Source organism: Schistocerca gregaria, chromosome 10 (genome assembly GCF_023897955.1).
Source record: "Schistocerca gregaria isolate iqSchGreg1 chromosome 10, iqSchGreg1.2, whole genome shotgun sequence".
Lineage (NCBI taxonomy): Eukaryota > Metazoa > Arthropoda > Insecta > Orthoptera > Acrididae > Schistocerca > Schistocerca gregaria.
In genome coordinates this window covers 141,385,377-141,397,893 of record NC_064929.1, presented here as the reverse complement: position 1 = coordinate 141,397,893, position 12,517 = coordinate 141,385,377, and the positions used below count along the sequence as shown (strand labels likewise).

Sequence of the window (12,517 nt, the reverse complement as noted above, 5' to 3'; positions counted from 1 at the left end):
ATTGTATTACTTTCGTGTCAGAATCGCACGCTAAATGGCCATGAAGTGGTTTTCAGCAAGATAACATGAAAGTTTCTGGGAATATTAGTTTCCTATTTTAATAATTAATTTGAAATAAACAAAACTTCTGGAGTTTGATGTGACGTAGCAGCAGGAGAAGTGGCGAATTAAATGGTGAAAAATGTATTGACAACCAAACAACAGCAAAACATCTACTCTATGCTGATTACCATAGACCATATGCTGATAACCACTGAATTAATGACTTCAGCTAGTTCAGTAGCATGAGGTATGAGTTATTTGTGAAGCAAGAATTTGTGCGAAACAATGCTGGTGAATAAACTCTCATCTGTGCACACTCTCTAGCAAAAAGAAGGCATTTTCATTAAATTACATCTATAAGATGTTTCTCAAGCGAAAGAAGCATGCAAAATAGCATGAATTATTCTAACCCTAACGAACAACTGCATGCTACCTAACCGAGGCATCACTTTTAAAATTTGAAGGTACACGTTTTTGTTTTTATAACGTCCTCTATTTATGTAAGATTACTCCACTTGTAGTGTAGTATTTAGAAGCTAACTGATTTGATAGCGTTATGGATGATTTTTGTTTTCTTGATGGACAGTGAAATTTTCAATTATATTTCATGTTTACTACGCCCTTGCTAAGAGTGTGTGTGAAACGTATGTCAGAACGTTCAAGATTTTCGTATAAAGTACAACGAAAAATTTGCAGAAAATATTTGTGTGTCAACGTATTTATTGCGGGATTTCATACTTCCATCATCCTTCAGCTATACAACAATTTAACGGATCTCTGGTTCGCGCTGATTTGCACGAAAGTTTTTTTTTTTTTTTTTTTTTTTAAAGGCGATATGAAACTGTGTTTCTCACACACACACCGCGGTTTGAAACGTAGTTTGAAACGCCACTGTAAATACGCCATCTTGAAGATGGTGACAAGTGAAGTTATTCATAGGGATAAGCTCAGTAGTATGTTCCAGATGAAAGTCCTTCTCTCAAATATCTACAGGAGTTAACACGACTGCGCAACTTTTAATACCGAAGGGCTCATAGTGACGCTGACAAAGAAAAATGGGAACTATATATGTGAGGTACGGAGATGGGTATCTCGTAGAGACAGTTGGAGACGTGCAGTACACTAGTAAGAGCAAGATAACAGGAGAGATATTGAGAAATAATTAATTTGAAATACGCTGAGTACGAAAGTCATTTTTGAATGTAAAATCAACTTTAATTACTTTTGAGGCACCTGTCCGGTCTATACAAAACCGAGGAGACATACGTGAGATGCCGAGCCAGTTCACGGTATTTTATTAGAAGTATTCATTGTGATATATGGCAACTGGAGGCACCACGAGCACTGCAACATACTTGCATTCTGCCCAGTACAAGTTCAAAATTTATATGTTATGTGCTTGGATCCTAACTACTACACACCAAAGGTACAGCAGAAAGTTTTTTTGTTTTCAAAAGTTCGGCTTTGTTTTTATTTTTAGATTAGAGCTAGCCAAGATCCTGATAGGTGACAAGTTCCTTAAATATAATATTGCTCATACAGAAATGAAATTAATCTTGTAACCAAATATTGTAGAATTGTGTAGAGCAGTCATTATTTAGTGATGTCTAAATCCAAACACAGAAGTATTTATGTAGGATTTTAATGAGCTTCAAAAGTAGCTTTAATTCCCTAAGGGCGCAAATGAATTTTGTGACTGTTTGTTATCTGTAAAGACAATGTGGTACCATGTACAATTTTGTTTACGCTGAGTCTTCATGACTTGGATATAAAATCAAAGATAGCTACACAGTAGCTGAACCATACATTTTCGATAAATTGCCAGCAACCATTGAAGACCTGGTTTCAGATAAAGCACAGTTTAAACAGAGCTTCAAAGACGTTTTGGTAAGAACTCCTTGTACTCCATAAATGAATATCTTATCAGGGACTGTTAGGCTATCTTAAATAAAAATGTTTATCAGATTTCAGTTTTGATAGCACTTGGTCACAATAGTAAGATAAGGTATTTTGTGTATGATAAATTTATTAAAGGTGCATAACTATATTTCATTCGGATAATGTATTAATTCTGTTAGTTAAATATATCTTGACAATCTCCAAACAAATGATCAAGGAAGTGAGTAATATATTCAAATGTTCTGTTTTTTATGTTATACTTCCTGACATGTTCCATTCTCACGAGAATTATCCTATTTTTGGGTCAATGGAACGAAAACTGAATCTAATCCAATCTTAAATCTAAATCAATCTGCATTAAACAGATTAAAAATGTACAACCGATGCTGCCCTTCCTCCTATTTTGAATAAATTTTCTACACTCATGTCCAGAAAAAAACACACCACCTTGAATACCTAGAGATATGACGTTCACATTCACAGTAAGTGAATATTAGTATGTTCAGCAGATATGATTAGCATTTGAACCATGTCAGCCTGCAACTCCCGAAAGTCTATTTTGAGGAGAAATGAGTTGGCAGTGTCTAGAATGCTAATTAGCGAGTTGGAAAATTGGATCGAAGCTTTATTCGAAAACCATTTTTGAATGAGTAGGTGTAGTTTTGAACATATATTGAGACTAATAGGCACTTCTCTTTAGAAAAAATATTCACTAATATGGGATGCTATTGCTGCTTGTCTAAAGTTGCAAGTTACCTTAGGGATCTTGCTTCAGGCAATTCATTTGCCTCACTGCAATATACTTATTATAGATTGTGTGAAAAAAAGTGAAACCCCATGCATAGAAAAGAGAAACAACTGTATTTAATGTGTCTTACTTAAAATGAGGATTCTAAATTTGCAACAACCTGCCTCATATGGTATTGCATTACACTGTGCAAATTTGGATGACTGCTGCTGAACATTACAATGCTTTTTTGGTGTACCAGATCTGTTGATGGATATAAATTCACACTTACGGGATACTGTTGTAACAACCAGCACTTAAATTTGCATTAATAGTACATACCTCTATAATTCTTTTAACAAGGAAGAGGCCACGTGCTCAGTATATATTACCTTAAAATATCTGCTACTTTCACATATTGAAATTATCAAAGAAAATGGTTAAATGATGTTTTGTAACGTTTGCTTATGTGACCCATACTATACACTTTCATCACTTTGTGGTACAGTTTCCCTCGTTTCGTTTACAGTATCTCTTATTACTTCTGCCTACATATTTCTGTCTTTATAAGTACCACGCTGTAGGATCCATGGACACAGTCACACTGATGTTGTTTGTAGAGTTCCAGAACTTGCACAGTATACTGCAACAGCTACTTTTTTTGTCACTGCAATTGCATTTCAGATCTCAGCAACAAAATAAACTTTGCTTGATGTCAACTCTCAAACAGTCAAAAACAGACTGTATGCCATTTGGCAAGAAGTACCATTTCGCGACGACAATTAAAAAGTAATGGGGGGAATCAAAAGTACACAACTATATAGAACAGGCTTCAATTTTCATTTCTATGTGCGCCAGTTGCCACAACGTGCTATTTTAGATCTTTACACGTGGATATTTATGTGTGCAAGCTGAAGTGTGCCAACAATAAGTGCCCGTGTTAGACAGATGAAAATCATTGTTGCTACTTTATTATATTTGCAAAAGTCTTCCTTCTAAAATTATTCAGCTTATTGTTGTTTCACAAAAAAAAGGAGCTGATAACGATTAACTGTGCCAACTGTTATCATTGACCTATAATAACAACAAGGTGAAGCTTAAATTCCTGGGATTACAACTTGATGATAAATTCAGTTGGGAGGAGCAGACCACAGAACTGCAGAAACGCCTTAACAAATCTGTATTTGCAATTAGAGTGTTAGCTGACATAGGCGACATGAAAGTGAAAAAGTTTGCATACTTTGCCTACTTTCATTCCATAATGTCATATGGTATAATATTTTGGGGTAACTCTTCAAGTCAAACAAAAGTTTTCAGAGTCCAAAAGCGTGTAGTACGTATTATTTGTGGAGTAAACTCACGGACATCTTGTAGAAACCTCTTCAAAGAACTGGGTATACTAACTACTGACTCTCAGTATATTTACTCCTTAATGAAATTTGTCCTAAATAATATATCTCTTTTTACAACAAACAGCTCAGTTCATACATACAATACCAGGAACAAAAATGATCTGCACAAGGACTTAAAAGCACTTACTTCAGTTCAAAAAGGGGTCCACTACTCAGAAACACTCATCTTCAATAATTTGCCAGCAAACATAAAAAATTTAGTTACAAATAGAGATCAGTTTAAAACGAGCCTGAAAGGCTTACTAGTGGCCAACTCCTTCTACTCCATTGACGAATTTTTTAATAGAAACAAATGATGTGTCGTTTATATTTATACTATTAGTATTGTTATTTCAGCTTAAAAAAATAAAAATAAAAAAAGGTGACATGTTCCACATCCACGAGGATCTCCTCAACACGGATCTATGGAACGAAAACTAATCTAATCTAATCTAAGCTGCTTTCAGCATCAATGTCAATGTATTCCGGATTGATTAGGGAACACTCAAGAGCGACTCTCTTAAAGTGTTAAAGTCATAAAATGTTAATTTTGGAAAAATTATGTTTCACATTCGTCGCTTATGAATCTCAAAAGTTTCTTTCCTGTCACCAACAGTAATGGCATAACAAACTTATTGCTGACCTTCACGTCGCAGGGTTGACTGCTAAAAATACACTCATCTACTATTTTTCATTTTTTTCATATGGACAATAAGAGCTGTTAATAAAGGCCAACTCGCTTTTCACACAACAGAACACATCACGTCACGTTAAAAATTTCCACGATTCATTTCAAACGGCGATGTTCACACAGGCTGTCAGTGGCACGGAATGAGACAAAACGTTACTTATTGTCAAGTTTCTCAGGGGGGAAAAATTTTTATGATGACGTTGGCGATGGAGTGGGGGGGGGGGGGACTGTTTCGTCATCTTCTAACAACCTAAGTTAATCTAAACTGATGGAAAAAAAATCACAACACCGAGAAGAGGTTGTGCAACATAATCGAAAGCCGGTAGGCGCGTTTCTACATCTGTAAGATGGTGTCTATTAAAATTTCGCTACAGTCGGAAAAAAGTGGCGCTAGTAGCACCACTGCAAGATGGCTAATCAGATTTGCCTTAAGTACACGCTGTAACGGCCGTAAGCGTTAGTCACCGTTAAGACTGGACAAGATGAGTTGATGTTAGTCAAGAATGCCTTTAAGGCGACAAAGACGCCATTATCAACACCTCACCTAGTTTTAACGAGATAGTGTAATACGGATAAGAGAAGCTGGTTTCCTCTGCTCCTCTGCGATACTGCTGAATGCCTGACACTGTACATGATTGCTGGCATTGGAATGTATGGTCTCAAGAAGACCAGGCTCCGGATGGGCCACGTGAGGCCTCCCCATCGCACCCCTCCCCCCTCAGATTTAGTTATAAGTTTGCACAGTGGATAGGCCTTGAAAAACTGAACACAGATAAATCGAGAAAACAGGAAGAAGTTGTGTGGAACTACGAAAAAATGAGCAAAATATAAAATCTAAGTAGTCCATGCGCAAGATAGGCAACATCAAGGAGAATGTGGGCTCAGGAGCGCCGTGGTCCCGTTGATATCGTGAGAAGCTGCAGAACGAGAGGTCCTTGGTTCAAGTCGTCCCTCGAGTGAAAAGTTTAATTTTTTGTTTTCAGACAATTATCAAAGTTCAAGCACTCACACATAATCAACTTCGCTCTCCAAAATTCCAGGACATGTTCAGATTTGATTGGACGTATGCAGGATTTGACGGTCTACACACGGAAAAATTTGAAAACGTTAAAAACATATGTTTTGAAAGAGCACAGGGAAACTGCGCGACTGTGAAACTGTTGCATTCATTTGTTGCAGTTTATGTGACAAACACTTATGTTTTCATCACTTTTTTGGGAGTGATTATCACATCCACAAGAAAACCTAAATCTGGCAAGGTAGAAGAATCTTTTTACCCATTCGCCAAGTGTACAAGTTATGTGGGTCGACAACATATTCCTGTCATGTGACGCACGTGCCGTCTCCAGTGTCGTATAGAATATATCAGACGTGTTTTCCTGTGGAGGAATCGGTTGACCTATGACCTTGCGATCAAATGTTTTCGGTTCCATTGGAGAGGCACGTCCTTTCGTCTACTAATCGCACGGTTTTGCGGTGCGGTCGCAAAACACAGACACTAAACTTATTACAGTGAACAGAGACGTCAATGAACGAACGGACATATCATAATTTTGCGAAAATAAAGAAAGTAAACTTGTTAATCGAGGGAAGACTTGAACCAAGAACCTCTCGTTCCGCAGCTGCTTACGCGAACCACGGGACCACGGCGCTCCTCAGCTCACAGTATACTTGATGTTGCCTATCTTACACATGGACTACTAAGTTTGTATATTTTGCTTATTTTTTTCTTAGTTCCACTCAATTTCTTCCTGTTTTCTCGATTGATCTGTGTTCACTTTTTCAAGGCCTATCCACTGTGCCAACGTATAACTAAATCTGAGGGGAGTGCGATGGGGAGGTTTCCTTGTGAGAGGGAGGACCACCGTTTTCAGTGTATGCCTCTGGCGCATCGTACTGCATCTGCAGCAGCAATCTGAGCAGATGTTGTCGACACAAGAAACTCCAAACTTCAAGGACAGCTTCGTACCAGACACCTTGTAGCATGCATTCCACCGACTTCAAACCGTTGCCGTTAGCGACTTCAGTGGCGTCCAGTAAGAACTCATTGGAGGGCAGGGTGGATGTGTGTTGTGTTTTCTGATAAAAGCTGGTTCTGCCTCGGTGCCAGGCTGTGTGGTGGTAAGAACGATGCCGGTTGAGGGTCTGCAACCAACCTCTGTGCATACTAAACAAAATGGTTCAAATAGCTCTGAGCACTATGGGACTTGACTTCTCAGGTCATCAGTTCCCTAGAACTTAGAACTACTTAAACCTAACTAACCTAAGGACATCACACACATCCATGCCTGAGGCAGGATTCGAACCTGCGACCAGAGCGGTCGCGCAGTTCCAGACTGTAGCGCCTAGAACCGCTCGGCCACCCCGGCCGGCCATACTAAACACGGTGGAGCTACATCTAAAGTTATGGCATGGGGTGCGATTGTCAGCAGGAGCACTCTCGTGGTTATCTCTCGCACCCTGCCTGAAAATTTGTATGTTAGTCTGGTCACTCGACCTGCTGCACTGGCATTCACAGACAGGTTTCAAGGGTGTGATTTCCGACAGGATAACGCTGGGCCACAATCGCTATTGTAACCCAGCATTCTCTACAGAGCGTCGACATGTTGCCTTGCTTTATTGGTCGTCACTAGATCTGTCTCCATTCGATCACATAATTGTACATCATCGGATGACAACTCCAGCATCATCCACAACCAGCATTAATCGTCTGTATCGACCGACCAAATGCAGCAATCATGGAACTCCATCCCACAAACTGACATGCGGCACCTGTAAAACACAGTGAATGCACATTTACATGCTTCCATTCAAAATTCTGGTGGTTACATCAGTTATTAATGTAACAGCAATTCACATTTGCTGTGGCTTATCCGGTGCATATATTAATCCGTGGTCTTACAATATTAATCACTTAAATATGCTACCTAGACAAATGTTTTCCCATAATTTCATTACCCTGCATTAATTATTTTTTTGTGTAGCAATTTTTTCCGTCTAAATATTTTCTCCCCAGTTGCTGTAGTTATAGTAGTTAATTTTGTGCTTTTGTGTTTTCGTAATTATTCCTGTAGTAGTTTGCTTTGTTCTCGTGACAAATTACAAATGTTCCGTTATGGCTTGAATAGTCTTTCCATTGAGTCCAGAATGTCCATTGAGTCCAGAGTCTGCCAGGAAGTTTCCATTGAGTGTTCTTCCATCGACGAGGACAGATATCTGAAAGCTAAATAAGATTTAGGGTTTACAATAACAGAAACGACCGGATGCTTATCCTTGTTAGAAATAAAAACATAAATTGATGAAGCAATTATATTAAATAACCTTGTATTATATAAAAAGTCAGCTCCATCGAAGGAAAAAATACAGTTGTTTATGACGTTTTTTCTTACACAGGAAGATAATAAAGGATAATATAAGCAGCCTCCATGTTTCCATTTACAAATATTGATTTGATGTGATTGTATGAGGCCTGTTCAAAAAATTCCGTTACTTTGTTCACAAAATTTTTCTGCCGTTACCTTTCACTTACTGTGCATGGTCTCCTTCGAAATACTCTCCCCCACAATTGATACACCGCTCCCAACGACGTTTCCATTTGTGGAAGCAGTCTTGATTCGTCTCCTCCTGGATCGCGCGAAGTACCGTCTGCAGATTTTAAATCGTTGCAAATCTTTATCCTTTCGATGGGATTTTCAACTTTGGAAATAAAAGGAAGTTCGCAGGTCTCATGTTTGGGAAGTGTGAAGGATGGGGCGCACGCTGATTTATTTTTTTGTGCAACACACCAACCGGAATGAATGTGGTGGTGTATTATCGTAATGCAAGAACCACGCATTGTCTCGCCAAATTTCAGGCCGTTTCATTCTAACATTCTCTTGCAGGCGTCGCAACACGTCGCAATAGTACCATCGATTAACAGTTAGTCCATGTTGGACAAATTCATGATGAATTATCGCTTCAAAGTCAAAGAAAACTATCACCATGGCTTTGACATTTGACCTGACCTGGCGAGCGTGTTTTCGTCTTGGTGAACCTTTCCCAACTCATTGTGAAGATTGAACCTTGGTCTCAAATCACAACTGTAGACCCAGGTCTCGTCACCACTTGTGACTCTCAATGTACCTTAGAAGTATTAAAAAGCGAAGGAGTGATGTACGTGACCATGGACAATTATGATCGTTAAATAATATCGTAGAGTGAGGACTTCGTGGATATGTGAAACAAAGAGAACGGTGCATGTAGAAAAATAAAAGAAAGTATTCCTGATATAGTTAACACTTATCGAAGCACAAGGATTTACTATCAGAATCGCAGCAGCTCAGAAAACTGTATTAATAGGGGTCGTCGGCCTTCCTTTTATCCACTAGACGGAGTTAAAATAGTTTGTACTTCAATAGCAACAACCTCTCTGAAACAGTGGAACTGTATTCCGAAAGAGGTAACGTTCAAGATTTTCGGTAATGTGAAATCGTGGGCTACCTCTGAAATACAAATGGCACAATTTTGGATGGTAGGAAATAATGGCGACCATTTACAGCCGGTATTACGCTTTCTGTTTGCATTTTCGTGCGTTTCTGTCAATACTTCATTTCGATCACCCATATCGTCGTTATCGACGTTTCCTTGAACATGTCACGATTGCTACCTTTCTGTGCACTTAACACTAATGAAATTTATGTTCATTTCCCCTTCGGTTTAATCTACATTTAGTATACTGCAGAGAAAAGGAAAAAGGTATACTTGTGACACCAATATATTTTGTACTACGTATTCGATTACGATATTTTTAAAAATAATACCGGTTTGATTATCCTAACTTAACTGCGGTGATGTTTTTTGACAAAAGGGACAAAGAACAACTCTGTGTAGCCTCAGCGTGAATAACAATGGGACGACTGTCTTATTCATTGGGTCCGTTGCTAGGTTTCTGCACTTACGTCGCGTCCTTTCAACTGTTTCGCAACGTGGTGTTGGAAGGGACATTGCTAGCGAGGTCTAGCTTTTAGCGAAGCGGAGAGTGCTATGGCAGGAGTCTTGCGAGAGGTTGCGCTCAGTGGATGCCTTCGTTTGGAAGGCGGAGCTGATGATGGGGTCATTAACGCGATGAGACTCCAACAGCTGCAGCTGGAAGCTGCGAACAGTCAGTGCATGCGTGTAGACGCACTGCTGGAGAAACTGGACGCAGCTACAGAAACACTGACGCGCTATTGTGGAGCGGACTGCTCCGGAATGCGTCCCCAGCTGGAACATAAGCGGGATCAGGATAAGCAGCCGGAGCAACAGCAGTGTCAGCTCCTGCAGAGGCGAGGCCAGTGTGATTACTCTGAGGTGGTGGGCGAGATATACGAGCAGATGGAGGAGGAGCTGTATCAGAAACTGCTAATCAAGTTAGAAAAGGACGAGAAAGAGGAGAAACAGCTCGAGGACGAGCTGCAGCAGCCTCTGCAGACAGAACAGCAGCAGTAGGCGGCAGAGGAACCTGGCCAGCAGCAGCAGGAGCAGGAGGAGCAGCAACGACAGCTGCAGGCCGAGTCTGGTCTCCAGCTGGACAGAGGGTCAGAGCTACAGCTGGAGAGAGATCTGGAGCTGTGGTGGGATACCGACCGGCCTGTGACCAAGTCGCGGTGGCGCATTGCCGCGGTCTGCCTGTGTGGCGTTTCTCTGCTAGTTTTCGGGCTCCTTCCGTGTCTGTGCTGCGTTCTAGGTGATGTGCAGCTGATTCACCACAGCCCACCGCCGATCTGAGAGAGTGTGCCGTCAGTGTGTCTTTGTGTACGAGTCTGGCGTTATCGTGCTTTTGACAGACATTGGCTGGAGTACTCCTCCTGTTATAGGAGTCTGAGAAACTCGCCACGCAAATCTACAGTGCTCTGCCGTCTTACAGAATACAGTGCTAATCTCAGTACTTGTTTAGCAAGTAAGATAATCATTTGGACATAATATGGCTGCAGTACTCCTCCAGCTTCTGGAGTCTGAGTTGTCTGCCCACAAAATTTACAAGTGCTCAAATGTCTCTGAGCACTATGGGACTTAACATCTCAGGTCATCAGTCCCCTAGAACTTAGAACTACTTTTACCTAACTAACCTAAGGACATCACACACATCCATGCCCGAGGCAGGATTCGAAACTGTGACTGCAGCGGTCGCGCGGTTTACAAGTGTCTGAGGCTCTATGCTCGCTTAATCCATAGTGTATTTCACTGATTGTGTTATACCACATAACTTGTGTAACAAGTAATTTCTGCTGCTGAGTGCAACCAAACCTACAGTGCATGACATGCTTACAATATACAATGGTTATCTCATTACTTGTTAAACAAGTTATATCTTCATTTGGACAGAAAATGACCGCTGTACTCCTCCAGCTTCAGGTTTGTGAGTTATTTGGTCGCTCAGCTTGCAGTGCATGGTGTTCTCGTGATAACAGTGTTTACTTCATCATTTGCATATCGAGTAATATCTTCATTTGAACAGAAAATGACTACAGTGTTACTCCTGCTTCAGAAGTCTGGTGTGTCTGCTCACATGAATGGAAGTGCAGTGAAGTTGCACATAATATAGTGTTGATCTCAATTCTTGTGCAACAAGTAATATCCTGTTTTGGACAGAATATTCGTGGAATACTCTTCATAACTAATGTGCCTAAGGATGCCTACAGTGAATGGTACGCATAAAATATTCAGTTATTATCTCATTACTGGTGTAACATGTAATTATCTTAATGTGGACAGAGTATTGCTACAGTATAGCTTCTGTTTCAGGTGTCTGAGGCTGAATTCTCGCAAAACCTATGGTGTATTATACTGAGTGTGGCATACCTTATTATTTGCATAACAAGTAATTTCTCGATTTGGCAAGAACATCGCTGCATGTCTACTGCTGTTTATGGGGCGCAAGGATGGCTGTACAGCTACAGTATGCATGGTATGCTTACAATATACAATGTTTTTTCTCATTATATCTCTTATATCTTAATCTGGACAGACTTTTGTTACAGTATCATTCTTGTTTCAGGAAGCTCATGCTGTCTGCTCGAGTAATTACAATGCATTACATTGCCTGTGCTTTTTATTATTGCTACGTAACAAATAATTTATAAATTTAGGAAGAATATCGCTGCATTTCTCCACTGTTTTTGGATCCCGAGGATATATTCTGCGAGTAAGTACAGTGCTTTTTTTATTATTTAAATTTGGAATGACAGCGTTGGAGGCTTTCCAATAACTCGATTATGATGAAAGAAATTCGGTTTATTTGATTAATTGTGACACAGATGTTATTTTGATTTTGACGAAACAAAAACGTTATACTTCTCCTTCTTTTGCAGGAATCGAGCAAGACTGCAAGCCAAATCTACAGTGAAGTGTTGGCTGAGAGTATACACTGTTTATGTCAGTACATGTGGAACTGGTGTAGTCATAACCTGGACATTAAACAACTGCAGTGGTACTCTTGCTTCATGAGTCAACGTTAAAAATAAACTCAGTACTTTGATCGTGCTTGGGACGGACAATTACTGCTAGACCATCATGTCTTCCATTAGTTTAAGGAAGTTTATTCTTGTTCTGTTGTCAACAGTCCAGTGCATACAAACTGACAAATTGATACACATGTGATATTATCTTTTGTGGTGTTTCATGTTGGGTGCTATTAAAACTACTTGAATATTAATGTGTGTTTTACTTATATAGAACGTTGTGATGTGTTGTACAATGCATTTGGTTAAATAACAAACGTAATATGTTTTCAGGTTTATGTACCACAAT

The 12,517-nt window shown here is 39.7% G+C and overlaps 1 long non-coding RNA gene across 2 annotated transcripts; it reads left to right on the top strand.

The window, feature by feature from the left end:
* On the top strand, positions 1–12,422 carry LOC126293671 (uncharacterized). Of its 2 annotated transcripts, XR_007552336.1 has the most exons (5): positions 1–506; positions 11,256–11,415; positions 11,513–11,675; positions 11,766–11,912; positions 12,079–12,422. It is a non-coding gene; the product is annotated as an uncharacterized LOC126293671 (long non-coding RNA). The 2 variants fall into 2 exon arrangements; XR_007552337.1 differs by lacking the exon at positions 11,256–11,415 and having other exon boundaries at positions 246–506.
* Positions 12,423–12,517: the final 95 nt, after the last annotated feature.